Here is a 26118-nt window from a genome sequence, read left to right as displayed (position 1 = left end):
TTGTCACAACTTGAGGAAGGGGTGCTCCTGACATCTGGTGGGGGTAGAAACCAGGGAGGCTGCTAAATAGCGACAACACATAGGACAGCCCCCACAGCAAGGATTTATCCAGCCCCAAATGTCATAGTGCCACATTTGAGAAACCCTGGTTTAGGACAAAGAAGATCTATATACTTACTTACAGGTACGTCCTGTGAGAGACTTCACTGCATTGGACCTTGTGCAGAGGTCAGTGAGGTTTGGCTGTATCATAATTGCCACACAATATTCTAGAATAGAAAAATCAATGAGAAAAGTGCTAGGGAAGCATATTTCAAAAAGTATTGTTAATTTTTTCCCTCGTCTCATGGCCAAAGACTCTAAAAGGAAATTGGGTTAAGATGAAGTTCTTTGTAAGATAAAATACTCACAATTCAGTAAGACATCCTGATTAAGAGAAAAAGTATCTCAAGAAACTGATGTTGGTGTAACATCAGGAGCTCTATTTTGAGCTCAGGTTTTCAAAGGACAAGCGTAAAATGTAGAAGAGCTCATAAGACAAGCACAAAAAGTAGGACGAGTCTATAAAAATAGAGACAGTCTGGAATTTGCTAAAACCTGTGAAAATGCAAAGATCTACAAAATTGATACAGATAAGAAGGGAATTATATACCCTCTGCTTAAAACAAGAAAACTTAAATCACTCAATGACTCATGTTAGTTACTTTTTATATTTGGCACATTAACTTAGTTTTTATGATGTTTCCAAGACTATGAGGCCTTGTTTTTAATGCTTTCTACCAGATATGTGCAATCTCTGGGTGTGTGTGTGTGTGTTTTTTCTTTTTTTGAGGCAGATTGGTTCTGAGCTAACATCCACCGCCAATCCTCCTCTTTTTGCTGAGGAAGATTGGCCCTGAGCTAACATCTGTGCCCATCTTCCTCTATTTTTTTCATATGTGGGATGCCTGCCACAGCATGACTTGATAAGTGGTGCCTAGGTCAGCATCTGGGCTCCAAACCAGTGAACCTTGGGCCGCCAAAGCAGAGCATGTGAACTTAACTGCTTTGCCACCAGGCTGGCCCCTCTGGGCTCCTTTGACCCCTATCCTTACCTTCATCTTTACAGTTTTCTATCTGGCCTGCCTTTGTTGCTCAGCAGAAAAATCAGCTTCCTATAACAAAATGTTACTTCCTGGGTAAGAAGAGCCAAATGTTTAATCTGGGACCTCACTAGCCGTTGCTGAAAGATTGTGATCTTGGTATTGAAGAAACAGTGATTTTACTCTCATTGGAAGGTAACAGCAGGAGAGTAAAGACAGTGTCTTATTCTAACCCCAGATTTTCTCTTCTGTAAACCCAGACTCCAGGGTTCACTAGAGCTTTTACAACTCACTAGAACTCGTGTCCAGGAGCTGTGACAGATAAATGCGCTGACAGCCTGCCCGGGGGCCCAGAAAGGATTCTAGGCACAGCTTTTTATTTTTGTTTTTGCTTGTTTAAAGGAGCAGCAAATAAGATACTTCTTTCAAAATCTTCAGAGCTTCACCTAGTTACCTTTTTCTTAATGTTATTAATTTCAGCCGCTAAACACTTACAGCCTTTGTATGTCTCTGTATCTTTCAAATGTGTGAGCTGACTGAATCCTTCACATTAGACCCTAGTTCTTGGCCACAAGTTCCCCCTGGGCTCGTCCACCCCTGCTGATGTGCATGAGCACTTTGTCTGCTGGGGGCAGCACGTGCAGGCAGTGTCAGAAAACACTTGAGTCGCTGTTTCTGGGTCTCTTTAAAAATTATTTCACTTTTCAGAAACAGTGCAAAGAGGTAAAAATCACTGTACTTACTGCTTTTGGCAGAGCCACTCAGATTCAGAATTCCAAATGGGGTGATTTTTGAGTTGAACTTCTTTCCAGTTTCTATAATGTCTATTTTGTCTCATAAAATTTTTGCACAAATGTCTATAGGTTTTACTTAGCTCTAAGTTTTGCCACTTGGATACTGTCTTAGTCTGTCTGGGCTGTTAAAATATCCCAGACTGGGTGGCTTATAAACAACAAGAATTTTGTTGCTCACAGTTCTGGAGGCTGGGAATCTGAGACCCGGGTGCCAGCATGGTCAGGCGAGGGCCCTCTTCCAGGTCACAAACTTCCTTGTATCTTCACATGATAGAAGGAACTAGGGAGCTCTCTGGAGCCCCTTTTTGTAAGGCACTAATCCCATTCATGAGAGTTACACTCTCCTGACAAGCACCTCCCAAAGGCCTTACCTACTAATACCATCATCCCTTTGGGAGTTAGGATTTCAACATGAATTCTGGTGAGGACACAAACATTGAGACCATGGCACATGGGTACCAGAAATGAGAGACTGGACCATCCCTCAGTAGATGCAGCCACATCCAACCTGTGCATGAGAGAGCCAAGGCCGCAGGCCATCTAGGCCAAGAGCATATCAGGATCAGCTACGACTGCAACCCAGAAGGGAAGCAAGCAGTCCTTTCTCCCTTTCTCCCCCTTTTGAATATGATATTCTTGAAGGAGACTGACCCAACAGGTAGACATTTTAGGGGAAAAATCACTCTAGTAAGTCATTTATACTTTCACACTTCACAGTCCTCAACAGAGCTTTTGTCCTGAAGACTCATCTATTCAGCAATGCAAAATTATATTGTTTCTCTGATTATTCCTCCTCCTTTGGAGGATTACCAGATTTCTAAGCAGCAGCAGTGAAGTCTAGAATATAATGGAGCACTTGCTTCAAACTTCTAAGAGAAGTCATTTTGAACTAGTGTGCTCTCTATAGCCAAACTTTCAATGAAGTGAGATGGCAAAATAAAGATCAGACTAGCAAGGAATCAAAACTTCCACACGCCCTTCCTGAAAACACTTGAGAGTATGCTCTGCAAGAACACGTAGAACAAATCTAGTAGCATAATTAAGATTTTTTCCCCTTTTTCTCCCCAAAGCCACCCAGTACATAGTCATATATTTTAGTTGCGGGTTCCTCCAGTTGTCAAGTAGCATAATTAAATCTCAAGATTTCTAGGTGTGAAGAAGACCTTGAAAGCAATCTACCCAAATTAGAACAAACAATGAACAAGAAGCATAATTGAATGGATACCATTTAATAGATGGAAGATTAATGCATTCAAAAATATTTTATTGAGCACTATGTGCCAGGCACTGCTTTGGCACTGGGGATATAGCAGCAAACAAAAACAAATTCCTTTACCCTCCAGGAGCTTTCATTTTGGAGGTGGGGGTACAGAGAGACAGACATTAAGTCAAATAAGTAAACAATATAAAAGATTAGAAAATGCTAAGTGCTCTGGACAGATAGCTGGGGATATGGGAGAGGAGATGTAGTTTAAAATAGCAGCAGCCTGAGATGGTGATATGGAAACTGACAAGGTCTTAGTAACATGGCAACAAAACACATTTTACTGTTGGCAAGAAAAAGGAAAGACAACTCTAGATATCCTAGTATAAAGCAAAAACATGTCCAAAGATGTGACATGATTTTGGGTGTGGATAGATGTTCTCCAAGCTCCTATAACAGAGTCAGCCACGTAAATAAATGACAAACTGTGTTTTGAATGAAATTTAAGAAAAGAGAACACTGTCGTTTGAGAGGCACAGTTTCAGTGACAAATAATTGTATTTCTTTAAGAGCTCATAACATAACTTGATTGTACAGTGAATTATAAGGACATAATTACAATCTTCAAGTCTTTTTAAATCAAACCAGGAAAGATTATTGTAGTCACAAGACAGAATGTAAATTCTAGAAAACTTGACAAAATTCAGAAGATAGTGTAGGGGAAAAGAAGTGGAGGAGAGTATAGTGCTAATTTCCTTTATGCACATATTGGGAATTCATGAAGTACTGTCAATATGTATCCTCTAAAGTTATAAAAATATACAACAATGTTATATCAATTATATCTCAGTAAAGATAGAAAAAAATAAAGTTATATATAAAAAAAAGAAACTTAAGTCAACGGTCATACCATCCAGAGTGCACCCAACTGTCTGATCTCAGAACCTAAGCAGGGTCAGGCCTGGTTAGTAATTGAATGGGAGGAACTTAAGTGTAAAAATATAATCATGATCCTGGTTCTCCTGCCTCCCCTCTGACTGTTTCTCTTCAGTCTCCTTCCCCTGCCTCCCAAAACTGAATCCACCCCTTGAATGTTGGTCACCCATGGGGATCTGTCTTTGTTTTGGCTCCAAAGACTAATGGCATTTAGAAGGTGATGTCAGCATCATGGCCGAGTGAGCTCTTCCTTAGTCTCTCCCCACTAAGATACAAAGAAAAGGACACTCAGACGAACAGAGGACATTCACACAACATAATGGACATCTGAGAGATCCATGGAGTCATATGTGTGAAGGTGGAGGTGCTGGACTCCCCAGGAGGCAGTGGAAGGAAGTAAGGGGATCTCCTGTCCTCCCCTGAATGGCAGAGACCCTGAATGTGCATGGCTCTCAGAGGAAAGAGGAGGGGGAAGCCTTCTGTGGGAATGCTTACACTCTTGGAGTTGCCTCCCAGCCCATGGGAAAGCTCCACACTGAGGAGGCTAAGCCTTCACAGGAGTGTCTTCACCAAGCCAAGCACCCTAGGAGGGCAAACAGTGAGTGCAGAGCAGGAGCGCCCCCAGGATTTTGCATGTGAAATAAAGCACCTGTCCCCACACCTGGTGCACCAGCTAGGCCAGTCAGCCAGAGCCAGGGATCCCTACCAGAGTGCCTGCGCATACGTTTGTAAAGCAGCCGTGGTGAGTGGGCAAACACAGGCCCTGTCAGCATAGCTTCTAATGGACATGCACAGCTGCCAGCGTTTGTGGCGGGCTCAGAATACACAGCTCCTGTTCCCCCTGCCCTCCCACTGATGGCAGGTAGAATCTGCGACCAGATACTGCCACTATGTGAAAGCACAAATCCACCCCATCAAATCAGATAAAGTACATTAACACTCCAGACCAGAAGGAAAATGACAAGTACCTGGGAATGAATCCAGAAGGCACAGAAATTTACAATCTAAATGACAGAGAATTCAAAATAGCTACAAGAAAACTCAGACAGTTCACTGAAATCAGGAATAAAATTAATGAACAGAGGGAGTTCTTCACAAAAGAGACTGAAACCATAAAAAACCCCAGAAATGTGGGAGATGAAAAACAATGAATGAAGTAAGAAAACTCTGGAGCCCTTAAATAACAGAGCTGATATTATGGAGGATAGAATTAGCATTTAGAGGACAGAAATACAGTAATGCTTCATATGGAGGAGGAGAGAGAACTAAGACTAAAAAGAAACGAAGAAATTTTCCGAGAAATATCCAACTCAATTAGGAAATGCAACAAAAGGACTATAGGTATTCCAGGGGGAGAAAGCAGCAGAGAGCTTGTTCAAACAAACAATAGCTGAGAACTTCCCAAACCTGGGGAAAGAGCTGGAATTACAAGTAAAAGAAGCTAATAGAACTCCTAATTACATCAATGTAAACCCTCTACAAGTCATATATTAGTAAAACTGGCAGAAGTCAATGACAAAGAAAAAATATGAAGAGCAGAAAGGAAAAAGAAAATAACTTACAAACGAACCTCTATCAGGCTTTCAGGGGATTTCTCAGCAGGAAACTTACAGGCTAGAAAAGAGTGGAATGATTTATTCAAAATTCTGAAAGACAAAAACTTTCAGCCAAGAATACTTTATCCAGCGAAAATATCCTTCAGATTTGATGCAGAAATAAAAACTTTTACAGATAAACAAAAGTGGAGGGAGTTCATTGCTACAACTCCCCCCCCCCCAACCCCACGCACACAAGAAATGATCAAGAAGGCCCTCATACCAGAAAAAAAAAAACCCAAAACCCAGAAGGGTTTACAAAGCCTTGAGCAAGGAGATAAATAGGCAGACAAAATCAGAAAATTGCAGTTTTCCCCAGAACAGGTTAGCTAAAACTTAATTATAACATTAAAGATAAAGGGAAGGAAAACATCAAAAATAACTATAATCACTTCATTTTAACCACAAACTTGCAACACAAAATTGAATAAGTTGTGACAATAACTTAGATGGGGTTGAGGAAAGGGATGGAGCCTGCTTAGACTAAGGAGATAAGAGGCCATCAGAAAATGGACTATCTCACCTACAAGATCTTTTATACAAACTGCATGATAACCACTAAACAAAAAGTCAGAACAGAGACACAAATGATAAATAAAGACAAAACTGAGAAAACCATCATAAAGAACCACCAAACTGAATTGGCAGTCCAAAATACATGGGATGAGAAACAAGGGAAATACAGAACAACCGGAAAACAAGTGATAAAATAGCAGCATTAAACCCTCGTATATCAGTAATCACTCTAAATGTAAATAGATTGAATTCTCCAATCAAAAGATGCAGTGGCTTGATGGATTAAAAACAAGACCCAAAAAGATGCTGCCTCCATGAACACATTTCAGCTCTAAAGACAAACACAGGCCCAGAGTGAAGGGATGGAAGATGATACTCCAAACAAATGGCAAACAAAAGAAAGCAGGTGTTGCCATACTTAGACAAAGTAGACTTCAAGATAAAAAAGGCAATGAGAGAAAAACAGGGGCAGTATATAATGAGAAAAAGGACACTCCACCAAGAGTACATAACATTTATGAATATATATGCACCTAACGAAGGAGCACTAAAGTATATAAGACACCTATTAATAAACCTAAAGAGAGAAATTGACAGCAACACAGTAATAGTAGGGGACCTCAACAGCCCACTTACATCAATGGATAGATCATTCAGCCAGAGAGTCAAAAAGGAAACAGTGGCCTTAAATGAAAACCTAGACTTGATGGACTCAATATATATATCTAGAACATTCCATCCAAAAACAGAATACACATTCTTCTCAAGTGCACATGGAACATTACCAAAGATAGACCATATGTTGGGAAACAAGGCAAGCCTCAGTAAATTTACAAGGGTTTAAATCATATCAAGCATCTTTTCTGACCATAATGCTATGAAACTAGAAATCGACTACACAAGAAAAGCTGGGAAAGTGACAAATGTGTGGAGGCTAAACAACATGCTACTGAAGAACCAATGGATCACTGAAGAAATTCAAGGAGAAATCAAAACTATCTGGAGACAAATGAAAATGAAACTACACCATACCAACTCATATGGGATGTGGCAAAAGCAGTCCTAGGAGGGAAATTCATAGCAATACAGGCCCACCTTATCAAGCAAGAAAAATCTCAAATAAGAAATCTTAAACTACACCTAACAGAACTAGAAAAAGAAGAAGCAAAGCCCAAAATGAGCAAAGGGAGGGAAATAGTAAAAATTAGAGCAATAATAAATGAAATTGAAAGCAAAAAAACTCCACAAAACAGTAGAAAGGGTCAATGAAACAAAAGCTGGTTCTTTGAGAAGATAGACAAAATTGACAAAAACTTAGCTAGACTCACAAAGGAAAAAAAAGAGAAGGTTCAAATGAATAAAATTGGAAATGAAAGAGAAGAAATTACAATGGATATCACGGAAATACAAAAGATTATGAGAGAATACTATGAAAAACTATAAGACAACAAATTGGACAATGTAGAAGAAATGCATAAATTCTTAGACTCATACAACCTCCCAAAACTGAATCAAGAAGACATAAAAGATCTGAATAGACCAATCACAAGTAAAGAGATTGAAACAGTAATCAAAAACCTCCCAAAAAATAAAAGTCCAGGACCAGATGGCTTCCCTGGATAATTTTACCAAACATTCAAAGAAGATTTAATACCTATCCTTCTCAACTATTCCATAAAAGTTGAAGAAGATGGAACACTTCCTAACACATTCTACGAGGCCAACATCAAAGTGATCCAAAAGCCAGACAAGGACAACACAAAGAAGGAAAATTACAGGCCAATATTGCTGATGAGTATCGATGATCCTCAACAAAATATTGGCAAACCAAATACAGCAATACAATAAAAGTATCATACACTATGATCAAGTAGAATTTATACCAGGGATGCAGGGATGGTTCATCATCTGCAAATCAATCAAAGTGATACACCACATTAACAAAATGAGAAATAAAACCACATAATCATCTCAATAGATGCAGAGAAAGCATTTGATAATATCCAAGATCCATTTATGATAGAAACTCTCAATTTTAAAATGGATATAGAAGGAAAGCATATCTCAGCATAATAAAAGGCATATTTGAGAAACCCACAGCCAACATCATACTCAACAGGGAAAAACTGAAAGCCATCCATCTGAGAACAGGAACAAGACAAGTGCGCTCACTCTCACCACTCTTATTCAATATAGTACTGGAAGTTTTGGCCAGAGCAATTAGGCAAGAAAAAGAAGTAAAAGGTATTCAAATTGGCAATGAAGAAGTGAAACTCTCACTGTTTGCAGACATGATCTTATATATAGAAAACCCTAAAGAATCCACCAGAAAACTATTAGAAATAATCAACAACTACTGCAAAGTGGCAGGGTACAAGATCAACTTACAAAAATCAGTTACATTTGTATACTCTAATAACAAACTACAAGAAAGAGAACTCAAGAATACAATCCTATTTACAATTGCAACAAAAATAATAAAATATCTAGGAATAAATTTGACCAAGGAGGTGGAAGACCTCTTCAATGAAAACTATAAGACATTATTGAAAGAAATCGATGATATAAAGAAATGGAAAGATATTCCATGCACATGGATTGGAAGAATAAATATAGTTAAAATGTCCATATTACCTAAAGCAATCTACAGATTAATGCAATCCCAATCAGAATCCTAATGATTCTCAAAGAAATAGAACAAAGAGTTGTAAAGTTTACATGGAACAACAAAAGACCCTGAATAGCTAAAGCAATCCTCAGGAAAAAGAACAAAGCTGGAGGCATCAGAATCCCTGACTTCAAAATATACTACAAAGCTATAGTAATCAAAACAGCATGGTACTGGTACAAAAATAGGTACACAGATCAATGGAAAGGAATCGAAAGCCCAGAAATAAAACCACACATCTACAGACAGCTAATCTTCAACAAAGGAGCTAAGAACATACAATGGAGAAAGGAAAGTCTATTTACTAAAGGTACTGGGAAAACTGGACAGCCACATGCAAAAGAATGAAAGTAGACCATTATCTTTCACCATACATGAAAATTAACTCAAAATGGATTAAAGACTTGAAAGTAAGACTTGAAACCATGAAACTCCTAGAAGAAAATATAGGCAGTACTGTCTTTGAAGTTAGTCTTAGGAGGGTCTTTTTGAATCCATGTCTACTTGGGAAAGGGAAACAGAAGAAAAAATAAACAAATGGGACTTTATCAGATTAAAGAGCTTCTACAGGGCAAAAGAAACCGGGGCAAAATGAAAAAACAACCCATCAACTGGGAGAAAATATTTGCAAATCATATATCTGACAAGAGGTTAATCTCCAAAATATATAAAGAACTCATACAAATCAACAACAAAAAACAAACAACCTGATCAAAAAATGGGCATAGGATATGAACAGATATTTTTCCAAAGAAGATATACAGATGGCCAATAAACACATGAAAAGATGTTCAATATCACTAATCATCAGGGAAATGCAAATCAAAACTACAATGAGATATCACCTACACCTATTAGAATGGCTATAATTACTAAGGCAAAAAACAACAAATGTTGCAGCGGATGTGGAGAAAAGGGAACTCTCATACACTGCTGGTGGGAATGCAAACTGGTGCAGCCACTATGGAAAACACTATGGAGATTTCTCAAAATATTAAAAATAGAAATACCATACGACCCAACTATCCCACTACTGGGTATTTATCCAAAGAACTTGAAATCAACAATTCAAAGAGACTTATGCATCCCTATGTTCATTGCAGCATTATCCACAATAGCCAAGACATGGAAGTAACCCAAGTGCCCATCGACTAATGAATGGATAAAGAAGATGTGGTATATATATGCAATGGAATACTACTCAGCCATAAAAAAGGACAAAATTGTTCCATTTGCAACAACATGGATGGACCTTGAGGGTATTATGTTAAGTGAAATAAGCCAGACAGAGAAAGACAAACACCGTATGATTTCACTCATATATGGAAGATAAACACATGGACAAAGAGAACAGATTAGTGGTTACCAGAGGGGTAGTGGGTTGGGGGGTGGGCATAAGGGGTAAAGGGGGTACGTATATATGGTGACTGACAAATAATAACGTATAACTGAAATTTCACAATATTATAAACTATTATGACCTTAATAAAATATATATAAAATATATATATATATATATAATCATAACTGGAAGGAGGGACCAGCAAGTCTATTCCAAGCCTCATCTTTTGTTGCATAAAATCATTTGTACAATTCAAAGTTGATGGATCAAGAAAATATGTCTACATTATTTACAATTAAGGATATAACCCTCAGAAGAATTCAAAAACGCAAATGGCTATAAGTAGTTATCCCTAGAAGTACAAATGGAGTGTGAGAAGTAGATAAGGGGACTTTTATTTTTCAGACAATGCCAGTCTATCCTGTTTGGATTTCATTTTCTTTATACTACTAATTTCATAATACTAATGTGACACAAAATAACATTACATTTTAAAGATTAAAAAAAAAAATTTTCCTTTTTCTCCTTAAAGCCCCTTGGTCCATACTTGTATATTTTAGTTGTGGGTCCTTCTAGTTGTGGCACATGGGACGCTGCCTCAACATGGCCTGACGAGCGGTGCCATGTCTGTGCCCAGGACATGAACCAGCGAAACCCTGGGCCATAGCAGCAGTGTGCAAACTTAACCACTCAGTCATGGGGCCAGCCCCTAACATTACATTTTAAACAAGAAATATTAGAGAGGTGACCTCAGCAAAATGGCAGACTAGAAATCTCCAGGCCCTTGTTCCCCAACAGACACACCAATTAATAACTACATAAGGACCAAAATAGCTTTGTGAGAACTCTAGAAACCAGTTAAGAAGCTGCAACAACCAAGTAAATGCCTAAACAAGAAAAAGGCCTGCTCAAAATGGTAGGGAATTTCATGGCATGTGGCATGCCCTTGCCCCACCCTCTCCCTGGTGCAGGACAGCTCAGTTGGGAGGAAACCACCCAATTCCCAGTTTCTCCCTCAGGGCTGAAGGCAAAGAATAAAACTTGCTTGTAACTTTCTAGCTTGCCTCAGGGTTGAAGGTTGCCTGAGGGACTGGTTTGTCTTGCCAGACTCCAAACACTGATGGAAATGGTGATATAATTTGGAAACTAGGTTGGAGGCTGCTGAAAGCAGAAGTGGGTGCAGCAGCATGTTAGACTGCAGGTGGTCTGCAGACCTGTGGATGCCTGGAGGCAAGAGATTATAGGCACAAGATACAACAGAAATTCAAGGTTACTGAGAAGCAGCAGGAATGAGACTCTTCTGGAAATAAAGACACTTAAAAGCAGTTGGATTTATGTGGAACTGGCAAAAAGGCACAAACACAGTCCCAGGGAAGATGTATCCTCAGAAAAGGTTCAAGAGGACTATGAACCATTAAGTTGAGTTGACTAGTGAAGGTCTTTCCCTGCATGAAGCCAGTCAGTAAAGTGGGAGAGGTGGCCGTTTTTTCAAATGTCCAAAACTCAACAAAATATCACAAGACATACAAAGAAACAACAAAACATGGCTCGTTCAAAGGAATAAAATAAATCTCCAGGAACCAATCTTTAAAAAATGCAGACCTGTGACTTGACAAAGAATTTAAAACAACTGTCTTAAACATGCTCAGTGAGCTAAATGAGAACATGGAGAGAAAACTAAACAAAATCAAGAAAATAATTTAAAAAAAAAGAATATTAACAGAGATAAAAATTATAAAAAAGAATCAAACAAATTATGCAGCTGAAAGATACAATCACTGAATTGAAAAATTCACTAGAGGGCTTCAACATCAGACCTGATCAGAGAGAAGAAAGGATCAGTAAACCTGAAGATGGATCATTTGAAATTTTTGAGGCAGAGGAACAAAAGAAAAAAGAATGAAGAAGAGTGAATAGAAGCTAAAGGATTTATGGGATGCCATCAAGTGAACTGATACATGCACTATGGCAGTCCCAGAAAGAGAAGAGAGAGAGAAAGGCGCAGAGAGCTCATTCTAAAAAGATGGCTGAAAACACCCCAAATTTGAGGAAACAAATAGAAATATAAATACAAGAGGCTCAAAACACTCTAAGGAGGATACAGCCAAAGAGACCCAAACCAAGATATAATCAAAGTGTCAAAAGTCAAAGACAGAGAGAATCTTAAAAGCAGCAAGAAGAAAGCAAGGCAAAAATCCTCAACAAAATACTAGCAAACAGAATTCAACAGCACATTAAAAGGATTATACATGATGACGAAAGGATGATACATAATGAACAAGTGGGATCTATTCCTAGAATGCAAGAATGTTTCAACATAAGAAAATCAATCAATGTAATACACTAGATTTACAGAATGATGGGGTGAAAAGCCCATATGATCATCTCAATTGATAGAGAAAAAGCATCTGACAAAATTCAATACTCTTTCACAATAAAAACACTCAACAGTCTAGGAACAGCAGGAAACTACTTCAACAAAATGGAGGACATATGTGAAAAGTCCACAGCTAACATCATACTCAATAGTGAAAGACTGAAAGCTTTTCCTCCAAGATCAGGAAGTCTGGTTTTATTACTTCTATTGAACAAAATAGAAGTCCTAGTCAAAGCAGTTAAGCCAGGAAAAGAAATAAAAGGCATCCAAATTGGAAAAGAAGAAGTAAAATTATCTCTGTTCACAGACAACACAATCTGATATGTAGAAAGCCCTAAAGATTCCACACACACACACAAAACCCTCAAAAAACTGTTAGAATAAATGAATTCAGCAACGTTGCAAGATACAAAATCAACACACAAAAATTACTAATGTTTCTGTACACTAACAATGAACAATCTGAAAATGAAATTAAGAAAACAATTCCATTTAAATAGCATCAAAAAGAGTAAAATGCTTAGGAATAAATCTAACCAAGGAGGCAAAAAACTTGTACACCGAAAACTATAAACCATTAGTGAAAGAAATTAAAGACGACAGAAATAAATGGAAAGACATCCTGTGTTCATGGATTGTAAGACAATATTGGTAAGATGTCAATACTACCCAAAGTAATCTACAGATTTAATGCAACTGCTATCTAAATCCCCATGGCATTTTTTTCATAAATAGAAAAATCCATCCTAACATTCATATGGAATCTCAAAGGACCCTTAAGAGCCAAACAATCCTGAAAAAGAACAAAGTTGGAGGTCTCATACTTGATTTCAAAATTTATTACAAGTCTACAGTAATCAAAACAGCATAGTACTGGCATAAAGACATATATACCAATGGAATAGAATAGAGGGCCCAGAAATAAACTCTCTCCATGTAAGGTCAAATGATTTTCAACAAGGATGTGAAGACCATTTAATGGGTTAAGGCCAGTCTTTTCAACAAATGATGCTGGGAAAATTGGAGAGCCACACCCAAAGGAATGAAGTTGGACCTTGTCTTTGTTTGGGCTACTATGACTAAACACCACAGACTGGATAGTTTACAAACAACAGAAATTTATTTCTCACAGTTCTGGAGGTTGGGAAGTCCAAGATCAAGATGCCAGCATGGTCGAGTTCTGGTGAAGGCCCTATTCCCAGTTTGGGGCTGGTGCCTTCTTGGTATGTCCTCACATGGTGGAAGAGGCAAGGGACCTCTCTCTAGTTTCCCTTATATGAGTACCAATTCCATTCATGAGGACTCCACCCTTATGACTTAAGCACTTCCCAAAGGCTTCATCTACTAATACCATCACACAGGGCATTAGGATCTCAACATATGAAAACATCCAACCATAGCAGACCTTTACCCTACATGATAAACAAAAATTAAAATGGATCAAAGATGTAAACATTAAGACCTACAACTATAACACTCTAAGAAGAAAACATTGGGGAAAACCTTCACAACAGCAGATTTGGCAATGATTTCTTAGATATGACCCCAAAAGCACAGGCAACAACAGCAAAAATAGATAAACCAGACCATGTCAAAATTAAAACTTCTATGCATCAAAAAACACAATCAACAGAGTAAAAATGCAACCTATGGAATGGGAGAATATATTTGCAAATCATACATCTGATAAGGGGTTATATCCAGAATATATAAAGAACTCCTACAACTCAACAACAAAAAACAAACAACCCAATTAAAAAACGGGCAAAGGACTTGAATAGACATTTCTCCAGAGAAAACATACAAATGGCCAATAAGCACATGAGAAGAAGCTCAACATCACTGATAATGAGGGAAGGCAAATCAAAACCACAGTGAGATATCACCTCATACCAATCAAGATGGCTCCCATCAAAAAAAAAAAGAAAAAAAAATACAAGTGTTAGCAAGGATATTGAGAAATTGGAACACTGTGCATTGTTGGTGGCAATGTAAAATGGTGCACCTGCCATGGAAAACAACATGGAGTTTCCTCAAAAATACTACTACCAGCATATGATCCAGCAATCTCACTTCTGGGCATATATCCAAAAGCATTGAGAGCAGAGTCTCAAAGAGATATTTGTACACACATGTCCATAGCAACATTATTCACAATAGCCAAGAGTTAGAAGCAACCCAAGTGTCCATCACAAGCTGAATGGAAAAATAAAATACAATGGAATATTATTCAGAATTTTAAAAAAAGGAAATTCTGACACATGCTACGACCTGGATGAACCTTGAGGACAGACATACTAAGTGAAACAAGCCAGCCACAAAAAGACAAATATAGTATGATCTCACTTTTTGTGAGTTATCTAAAGTATTCAAATTCATAGAAAGAGAAAGCCAAAGAACTGGTCAGGTGAACTCATTCAAAGGCAATAGCAGAGCAGAAAAATAAAGAGAAGGGAAACATTAAGAAAAGTAAGCCATTCAGTCTTATCAAGCATACACTGAGAACCACCTCAGAGGAGATGTGGACATACCACTGAGAAATGCAAATCACTGACTCACTCACCTAATAGCCTTCTGTCTACGCCTATCTAAATGCATACTTGGGAAAAACTCTAATTGAGACCACCTGTGCTCAACACTCTGCCAGCAGAAATGATGCCTTCAGGATTGAGATCTTGTCAAAAAGATGCATGGGAACATGATCGTCACGAGAACCAGAGACCCCAAAAGAGGCCATGTCAGCAGCTCAGGTTATTCAGCAACTGCCCGATACCGCAGGACTAAGCTGTGTTTGTTCCTCAGGCAGCAGCAGTTCTGCACAGGCTGTAAAAAAGTGATAAATCAGTCATGAGTGGCTATAGAAAAACCATTTGATGTTTTCAATTGACGCCTCAGACACGGCACACATGGTCAGATACAGATCCTGACATAGCCACCCATGTGAAAACAGCATGTGAAAAGTCTATGCCGTGGACTGGGGCTTTCCTAGCATGCCGGGCACTGAGGAAGGGGAAAACCCAGTCCAGCCCAGCGGGTTATTCCAGGAAATCAATGAGCGGCCAGCACATTGTGTTCTACAAGGATTAAACAAACCTCCTCCTAATGATCTCCTTCTTGACCCGATTTTACAATGCAAGGCAGTTTTTTTTCTTCCCCAATGTTGGCCCCCTCCTCCCTCTGCTTGGCAGTTTGTGAACTCAGTGCAGAGTTCTCTCTCCTGCCTCTCACTGTCACCTCTTGCAGCTCCCAGATATAATGAATAACCAGAGAACAGGCAGGTGTTTCAATCTATCTCAAAGCTGCTCTTGGGGAAGTTCCTCAGACCCTTGGTGTTTCATGAAATGAAGGATTTACAAGGACTAGTGAAAGAGGAAATCAGCAGCATAGCTTCTGGTGAAATAGGTAAAAGTGCTAATAAAATTAATTATGATCTCATTGTCCATTCTTAAGAAATAAACATAGAAGGTAGAACTTCCAGTAGAGGTTTAATTATTGGTTAGTTCATTAGACTTTTATTAGTTCCAGATTGCTGAAAGCACTTTACAGACCCAGCCTAATGGGAGAGAGATGGGGAGCTCAGTGGAAGTGCCTGACTGTGGAGTTATGTGAGGGAATGGGACACTGGAGGGAGGGGATGAGGACACCTTCAGTAAACACCAGTCACATGCTGGGCACGAGCTTTGCTCCTTCTCACAACCGTCCTACTAAAGAGCTTTCACTCTTCCAATTTCATAGATGATGGAACAGACAGAGAGGATAAAAAAGTCGCTCAAGATCAAACAGCTAATAACTGGGTATGTTAGTCTTGTAGTTTATGAGAAATGGCCTGGGGTCATACAGGAACTGACCTCCATCCACATGCTAGGAATTCCAGGGAAGGCCTCACACTGGCCTGCCTGCAGTCATGTACACAATACACACACGAGTGCGTGCACAGATGTGTGAGGAGGCATGCTACTGTGACTCGAAGTCCCACCAGAACCCCATGGATTGGGGATGAAATAGTAACCTTAAAAAAGGGATTGAGGGGCCAGCCTGGTGGCATAGTGGTTAAGTTCACATGTTCTGCTTTGGTGGCCCGGGGTTCCCTGGATCCTGGGTGCAGACCTAGCACAGCTTGTCAAGCCACGCTGTGGCTGCATCCTACATAAAGTAGAGGGAGATTGGCACAGATGTTAGCTCAGCAACAATCTGCCTCAAGCAAAAAGAGGAAGATTGGCAACAGATGTTAGCTCAGGGAAGGCAGGAAAGCTTGTGGAGCAGAATGCAGAACTGGGGTGAAGTCCACATAGCCTGCTAGCCAGTGCTTGAGTCAAAGGGGGCAGGCTTTTACAGATGAGAGAAAAAGACAACAGGACAGAGAAGAGAGGAGGATGCTCAGCCTATTCTCTGCTAGACTTGCGGCTCTCCTTCCCTGTCCTCTGGATGGAGGGAGAAAACCTGGCTCTGAAGCCTCAAAACGTTTGCTCATCAGAAGCCCAGATCCAACACTGCATTCCAGGCCCTGTTAACCTGAGAGGACGCTGTACTCTTTAAACCAAAAGGTGTTGGCAGGACAGGGTTCAAGACAAATCAGTGCAAAATGTTTCTTAAATTGGAAAATAAACAAAAAATACTGAAAAGAACATAAGCAGTAACCCAGAATGCCAGTAACAATCTAGCAGCAGTACCTCCCCCGAGGTCCAGGCCACAGTGGGCTTCCTGGCTCTGGGGAGGTCAGAAGCCAGGGAGAAGGTTCAATGTTCTGCTCTGAATGGTGAGTCCACACAGGATTGAAGAACTCCTGGCATCCTCAGCACCTGGGTCCTCAGCAGATCTCCAGAGCACAACCCCATACCTGTCCCCTCCCTGCACCGCCTGAAACAGAAAGCGCTCTCTGGCCCATCTCTTCTATTTCTCTGCCTCTCAAAGGAAGCCATGAGCTCAAATAAAATTTAAATGTCTAACCTTGGTGATGATAGAAAAATAACTACTTTTCAAGCTTGTTAGCTCCTCAGCATGATGAAGCGCCAGGTTTTTAGTGAAATGAAGAGCTTGACATGCTGAAGTTAAAACCCAAGGTCAAGTTTTCCTGTGAATTTTTGCTCAGTGCTGACTAGCTACTTGGCCTCCAGTGCCCTAGGGGATTCTATGATGAGACACAGGAGAGATCCTCTGGAGTTTGGGTTTTTTAGGTGTAACTGTCCTAAATGTGTTCCTGATCTCATGAGAGATGAAATTCTCCATCGCTGCCTATTGGTTTTCCCCTCCTTCTCTAGCTGCAGCCCACCACAGATATTTCATTTGTTAATCTTTCTTGAATTGGATTTTTTTTGGGGGGGGGGTATTATAGAAAATTCTGGAAAAATACACAAGCATAAAATTTACCATCTTAACCATTTTTAAGTGTATATTTCTGTAGTATTACATACATTTACATTGCTGCGTAACCAATCTCCAGAACTTTTTCGTCTTGGAAAACCGAAACTCTATACCTATTGAACAACTCCCCATTCCCCTTCCCAAGTCCCTGGTAACCACCATTCTACTTTCTATGAATTTGACTACTCTAGATACCTCACATAATCATGTTTTGTGTGTGTGACTGGCTTGTTTTATTTAGCATAATGTCTGTTCTCAAAGTTCATCCATGTTGCAGCAGGTGTCAGAATTTCTTTCCTTTTTAAGGCTGAATAATATCCCATCGTATGTATATACCACATTTTATTTTTCTATAGCTATCAATGGCCGTTTGGCTTGCTTCCACCTCCTGGCTATTGTTAATAACGCATAGGTGTGTAAAGATCTTGTTGAGACTCTGCTCTCAATTCTTTTGGATATACACCCAGAAGTGGGATTGTTGGATCATAAGGTAGTATGATTTTCAACTATTTGAGGGACATACATATTGTTTTCCATGGCAGTTGCACCATTTTACATTGTCACTAACAATGTACAGAGTTCCAGTTTCTCCACATCCTTGCCAACACTTGTCTTTTTATTTTTGATAGGAGCCATCTTAATGAGTGTGAGGTGATATCTCATTGTAGTTTCAATTTGCATTTCTCTCATTATTAGTGATATTGAGCATCTTTTCATATGCTTATTGGCCATTTGTATATCTTCTTTGGAGAAATGTCTATTCAAGTCTTTGACCATCCTTTAACTGGATTGTATTTTGTTATTGAACAAGAGATCCTTTATTTAATAATTAAAAAATTTTTTTTGAAATATATTTCTAATATTATATACATTTCAAGTATGGAAATATAAAATATACACTCTGCTCTCCTAATCAAAGTAGAATGGATTTTGAGGCCCTCTTGATGACAATATTGTCATTATAAACAAACATGGAAATTGAAATTGAGAGAGGATAAGCGTCTCATCCAAGAACACGTTATATTTGTCCAGTGATAACTTAAGAGATCCCTGCAGTGCAGCCTGTCTCTGCCTCCAGCTGCTTCGTGAGTTCTTTGCCTTTTACAGTTTTCAGGTTCCCTACCTCTCAGGTTGTCTTAATCACATTCTTATTGCTATAAATATTCTTCCTTCTAGTTTCCTGGAAACTCACTGTTTTAAATTTTGACTTCTAGTGCGTTTTAACTTAGGAAACAAGAAATATCTAAAGTCTCATCAACAAGTCAAGAATATAATTTTAGTGCATGTTCTACATGGAATCATTTTTAGTTTTTGGGGCATCTTGCTTATATTTTGAACAGTTGACATTGTCAGATAAATGACCACTAGGAAAAGGAGCTGTTGGCCAGCCAAGACTATATTGAGCAAAGAAATAAAATTCTAGAAAAGGAGGTGAGATGGAAGAATTACAGTAGGAAATTATAGAGGTGTGATGAGGGAAAAGGAGGAGGGAGAGAGAGAAAGAAGAAAAAGCATATAATCACTAAGGCAGTGATAATACAGCTTACAATTACTGAGCACTTTCTAGGTGGCTAGGCATTGACAAAGGATTATACATTTATTAACTCATTTTGTCTTCATAGCAACAATTAATAGGAGATAGGTTATTGTTGTTAACCTGTTATGAGATTGTGAGAACTAAAGCACAGGGAATAAACACGACTTCTCCAAGGTCATACAGCTAAGTGACATATTAGTTATCTGTTGCTTTATAGTAAATTACTATAAACTCAGCAGCTTAAAATAGCACAATTTCAGTGAGTCAGGAGTTTGGGGCCAGCCTGGCTGGGTCTTCTGCTTAGGGTCTCACAACACTGCAGTCAAGGTGTCAGTTTGGCTCTGCTCTAATCTGGAGGCTTACCAAGGCAAGAAGCCACTTCTAAACACTCTCATGTTTTGGCAGAATTAATATCCGTGTAGAAGTCAAAACTCATGTTGTAGAACTGAGGGCACCAGCTTCTTGTTGACTGTTGGCTGAAGAGATCTGCACTTCACTGCAGCATTATTCACAATTGCCAAGACTTGAAACAACCTAACTGTCCACTGACAGATGAATGGATAAAGAAAATGTGGAATACGTACACACACGTGCTCATGCATGCATGCCCACACATACAGGAATATTATTCAATCTTAAAAAAGAAAATTCTGCCATTTGTGACAATATGGATAAACCTGGACCATATTATGCTAAGCAGAATAAGCCAGGCACAGAAAGACAAATACTGCATGATCTCACTTACATGTGGAATCTGGGGGTTGCCAAGGGTTGAGGGGTGGGGGAAACGGAGAGATGCTGCTCAGAAGTTACAAGGACTCAGTTATGCAGATAAATAAGTTCTGGAGTAGTAGTATACAGATTTGACTAGAGTTACTAATGCTATATTGTATGCTTGAAGTTTGCTAAGAGAGTAGATCTCAAATGTTCTTACCACACACGCAAATTGAAACTATGTGAGGTGATGGAAATGCTAACTAGTTTAATTGTGGTAATCATTTCACAATGTATACATATATCAGATCATCACACTGTCTAGTTGTACACTGCTATACACTGAATGTTTGTGCCCGTCCCCCATTCATTTGCTGGAATCCTAATCCATAAAGGTGATGGTATGAGCAGGTGGGGCCTTTAGGAGGTGATAAGGTCAAGAGGGTGGAGCCCTCATGAATAGGTTTAGTGCCCTTATAAAAGAGGTCCCAGAGAGATCTCTCACCCCCTTCTGCTCTGTGAGGATACAGTGAGAAGGTGCAACTATGACTCCGGAAACAGGCCTTCTCCTGACACTGAATCTGCAGGTGCCTTGATCTTGGACTTCCTAGGCTTCAGAACTGTGAGAAATAAATTTGCTGTTTATAAGCCACTCAGTCTATGGTATTTTGTTATAGCAGCTCAAATGGACTAAGACATACACCTCAAATATATTCATTTTTTGTCTCGTATATCTCAATAAATCAGGGAAAAAAAAGAAACACATCAAACACTTAAAAGTAAATCTTATATAAAAAATATGAAGGTTCTTAAGTCAAAACAATAAAACAGTGAGAACAATAAAAAAGTCTAAATAAATGGAGAAATATAGTGGGTTCACAAATTGGAAGACAATTTTACAAAGATATTCATTTCCTTCAAATTGTTTTATAATTTCAAGAAAATCCTATTCAAAATTGCAATTGTGTGTGTGTGAGTCGATAAGTTGGTTGTAAAATTTACTTGGAAATGAAACATACTAGAATAGCTATCATATACTTGAAAAAGAACAAGGTCAGAGAACTTTGCTACCAAATATCAATATGTATTATAAAACTAGAAAAATTAAGACAGTATGGTATTGGGGGATGGAAGAACAAATAGGCCAATTAAACAGAATATGAGCCCCAGAATAAATTCAAACATATATGGGCAGTTGACTTACAGGAAAGACAGCACTGAAGTCAGTGGAACAAAGGACGTGTCTTTTTCACTAAGTGGTGCAGGCGCAATCTGTAGGCGAAAGAATGAAACCTGATCTCTATCTTATGCTACACACAAAAATCGACTACAGATATATTTTAGAGCTAAATTTAAAAGGCAAAACTTCATGAGTATTTAAAAGATAACACAAATATGTTAATGAACTTAGAGTAGGGAAAGACTTTAAATCACAAAAAAAGCAGTAATCATAAAGGAAAAGAATAATACGTTTCTCTAGTTTAAAATTATGAACTTTTCTTCATCAAGAGCCATCATTAAGGGTATAACAAAGCAAGCCACAGACTGGGAGAAAATATTTGCCATAGACATAACTGATAAAGGAGTCATATCCAGAATATATAAAGAATACCTACAAATTGATAAGAAAAAAAATAGACTAAGAAAGGCATTTCATAAAAGTGGAAATCAAATGGTCCATACAAATATGAAAAGGAGCTCAAGCCCACTAATAATCAGAGAAATGAAAACTGTAGCCATATAGTTTATATAACATGTTTATATGTTTTATACATATATATAAAATGTGTTTCTATAACTGTATGTTTATATAAATGTATAGCCATATAGTTATATAACAATAAAATACCATTACATACCCACCAAAATGGCCAAAGTTAAAAAGAACTTAAATTCCAAGCGGTCAGAACAGATAAGCAGCTGCCAGGAGTCTCGCAGTATGCCATTGTTCACTGTAGACTGTTAAAAGTTTGGTTCTTATATATATCACCTACTCTTCATTCCTATTCAGAGGCGGGCCATGTGTATTTTCTGGAAGATCTCCCTCAGGAGCCCTGGAAAAGACACACTCATTAAGTCTTCCAAATCCTATGTCCAAATGTACACACACTGCATTAGAAAATAGCTGTATCCACACTGTCCACTCATTACTGTCTGAAGATCATCGAAACAGAATCTAAAATTTTATATTTTTTGGTCGGAAATGCTTCAGCTTCGTTACCTCTGTGAAGGAGGAGTATCCCAAAATACCTCACTATGGACTGTAGACATAACCTAGAGAGATGGCTAAGAAATTGCGTTGCTCTTAGATTTTTAAAGACAAAGAGCCCAGCCCTCCACCCCCAAGAGGAGTCACACTGTAGCGTGGTGCCATCTGGTGGTTCCAGAGTATTTTTACCACAACTTCCCCGTTTTAGTCCATATTCTTGTTTCTTCCAAAGAAAGTTTTCTGTCCATGATCATCTGCCACCACACTCCAAAGAGAGGGCAGCACAGCTAACACTTCCCCATCATCAATTAAAAACCTATTTGGAGAGGCCAGCCTGGTGGCACAGTGGTTAAGTTCGCACGTTCTGCTTCTTGGTGGCCCGGGGGTTTGCCGGTTCGGATCCCAGGTGCGGACATGGCACGGCTTGGCAAAAGCCATGCTGTGGTAGGCGTCCCGCGCATAAAGGAGAGGAAGATGGGCAGGGATGTTAGCTCGGGGCCAGTCTTCCTCAGCAAAAAGAGAAGGATTGGCGTAGTTAGCTCAGGGCTAATCTCCCTCAAACAAACAAAACCCATGTGGAGTTTTTCACAATAAGATTAAGCACCTTTTCATATGTTTATTGGACAATTTCCTCTTTTATGAAGTGCTTCTTTAGCTCTTTTGCCCATTTTTCTACTGCAAGCTCTTTCTCTGTTTATAGAAGTACTTTATATATTCTGGATTCCTGTCCTTTGAAGAGTGTATGAATTACGATATATTTTCCAACTCTATGGCATTTTGCTCTTTTAAAAGGTATTTTTTGATGAATAGCTTTTTAATTTTAAATTGGTCAAATATCAATCATTTCCTTGATAGTGTTTTCTTACGAGGATCTTATTTAAGAAATCCCTACCATTGTTCAGATTTTGTTATATGAGTGTTACTTCAAGTTTTTCATACAACTTACAGGCAAGGCCATCCAGGACTTGAATATTCTTTGTGGAAAGGCTTTTAAATGACAGATTCAACTTCTTTAACAGTTCTAGGACTACTGAATTTTCCTTCTCATTATGGTTTTGGTAAGTGGTGTTTTCATGAATTTATTTCATGTACATTTTAGTTATTCAAAGTATCTTGTTATCTCTTTAGTGACTATAATTATGATTCTTTTGCATTCCTAACATTGGTTTTGCCCTTTTTCTTTTTCCTTGATCATTCTCACCAAGAGTTTAGCAATGCTATCATTCTTCTTAAAAATTAACTTATTGTTTTGTTAATCTTTTTTGCATGTTATATATTTCATTAATTTCTATTATTTTCTTTCATTTATTTGAATTTAATTAGTTATTATTTTGGTTCCTGGAGAATGATTAGCTAATTCATTTTTAGCTTTTCTACTTTTTTTTTTTTTTGAGGAAGATTAGCCCTGAGCTAACATCCATGCCCATCTTCCTCTACTTTATATGTGGGACACCTGCCACAGCATGGCTTGCCAAGCAGTGCCGTGTCCGCACCCAGGATCCGAACCGGCAAACCCTGGGCTGCCAAAGCGGAACGTGCGCACTTAACTGCTGAGCCATCGGTCAGCCCCTATTTTCTAATATGTGCATTTAAGGCTATAAACTTCCCCTTAAGTATGGCTTTAATCACATCCAAAAGGTTTTGATATTCATATTTTCATTTTCATTCAGTTCAAAATAATTTCTACTCTCCACTGGTTTATTGGGAGGTACATTTCTTTACTTCCAAATTTTGTAATTTTGTGTGTGTGTGAGGAAGATTGGCCCTGAGCTAACATCTGTTGCCAATCTTCCTTTATTTCATGTGGGATGCCACCAAAGCTTGGCTTGACAAGCAGTGCTAGGTCTGTGCCCAGGATCTGAACCTGGGAACCCTGGGCTGCCGAAGTGGAGTGTGCAAATTTTACTACTACACCATCAGGCTAGCACCCCTAAATTATGTAGTTTTTGTTACCAATTTCTACTTTAATTTTGCTGCAGAAAACCCTCTCTATGTAAGTTCAACTCTTTGAAATTTGTTAATAGTTTCTTTATGGCTTAACATTTAGTCAACTTTGACAAATGCTCCATGTTCCCCTAAAAATAACATGTATTTTGTAGTTGTTGATTCAGTGGTCTATATAGGTCCATTAGATTAAGTTTGCTAATTGTGTTGTTCTAATCTTCTATATCCTTACTGATTTTCTTTGGTGGAAGAGGGTGTATCTGCTTCTGTTATTTACTGAGAGTTGTATTAAAATTTTATATATGCACTTCCACTTCTGATCAAGATGGAACAACTGGCCCTTTACCCTCTTGTCTGAAGCAACTAAAAAAATAGACAAAATGTATAAAACGGTGCCATTTAAGACACTGGACATCAGGCATTGAAGGATAGTAATTCTTCAGAGCACAAGAAAGAAAAGAAGCGAGCCCTATCACTGCCCCAGTTTACTGCCTGCAGAAAATTTACAGGCCATAACACAGGGGAGGGGAAACTCACACAGAGCTCAGCAGTGTTCCAGGGCCAAAGAGATGGAGGTGGGAGGCCAGGAAGGCGAAAGTGGCTAGAATTCAATCCTTCATAAACTTCCTGAGAACAGACAAAGAGGAAACAATTTCCAGATCTTTCCATGAGACCAGTTTAACACTAATCATGAAAAGGAAATTATAGACCATCTCTTAAATCTGGAACAAAATGTTGCAAAATAAATCTAGAGATATATAAAAATAACATATCATGACCAAGTGGGGTTTGTTCTGGGAAAGCAGAAGGTGAACTGAGGGAGCAGGGGTATATAGTGAGGGTTAACACTAGAAAACCTATTCGAAAGGATGTTGCTAAGACCAATGTCAAAGAGTGTATTGCCTATATTTTCTCCTAGGAGTTTTATGGTTTCAGGTCTTACATTCAAATCTTTAATCCATTTTGAGTTAATTTTTGTGTATAGTGCAAGATAATGGTCTACTTTCATTCTTTTGCACGTGGCTGTCCAGTCTTCCCAACACCATTTATTAAGAGACTTTCCTTTCTCCATTGTATGTTCTTGGCTCCTTTCTCGAAGATTAGCTGTCCATAGATGTGTGGTTTTACTTCTGGGCTTTCAACTCTGTTCCATTGATCTGTGTGTGTGTTTTTGTGCCAGTACCATGCTTCTTGATTACTATAACTTTGCAGTATATTTTGAAGTCAGGGATTGTGATGCCTCTAGCTTCATTCTTTTTTCTCAGGATTACTTCAGCTGTTTGGGATCTTTTCTTGTTCCATATAAATTTTTGGATTCTTTGGTTCATTTCTGTGAAGAATGTGACTGGGATTCTGATTGGGATTGCATTGAAGAATGTGACTGGGATTCTGATTGGGATTGCATTGAATCTATAGATCGCTTTAGGTAGTATGGACACTTTATGTTTATTCTTCCAGCCAATGGACATGAAATATCTTTCCATTTCTTTGTTTTTTTCAATTTCTTTCAATAATGTCTTATAGTTTTCAGTGTACAGGTCTTTCACCTCTTTGGTTAAGTTTATTCCTAGAAATTTTATTCTTTTTGTTGTGATTGTATTCTTGATTTCTCTTTCTGCTAGTTCATTGTTAGCATATATACATGCAACCGATTTTTTAAAATTGATTTTGTACCCTGCAACTTTCCTGTAGTTGTTGATTACTTCTAATAGTTCTCTGGTGGATTCTTTAGGGTTTTCAGTATATATAGTCATCTCATCTGCAAACAGCGAAAGTTTCACTTCTTCCTTTCCAATTTGGATTCCTTTTCTTTCTTTTTCTTGCCTGATTGCTCTGGCC

At 38.6% G+C, this 26118-nt stretch overlaps 1 long non-coding RNA gene across 1 annotated transcript; it reads right to left on the bottom strand.

Annotated features, from left to right (window-relative positions):
- Positions 1 to 134: 134 nt before the first annotated feature.
- Positions 135 to 26118, bottom strand: LOC103565154 (uncharacterized). Its single transcript, XR_011525625.1, has 5 exons — positions 25223 to 26118; positions 24817 to 24906; positions 21986 to 22180; positions 21331 to 21398; positions 135 to 269 (listed from the first exon to the last, which is right to left on the bottom strand). It is a non-coding gene; the product is annotated as an uncharacterized lncRNA (long non-coding RNA).

The sequence above is a fragment of the Equus przewalskii genome, chromosome 13 (assembly GCF_037783145.1).
Source record: "Equus przewalskii isolate Varuska chromosome 13, EquPr2, whole genome shotgun sequence".
In the NCBI taxonomy this organism is placed as follows: Eukaryota; Metazoa; Chordata; class Mammalia; order Perissodactyla; family Equidae; genus Equus; species Equus przewalskii.
Note: the sequence above shows the minus strand (reverse complement) of the source record. Positions and strands in the feature narration are given on the sequence as shown.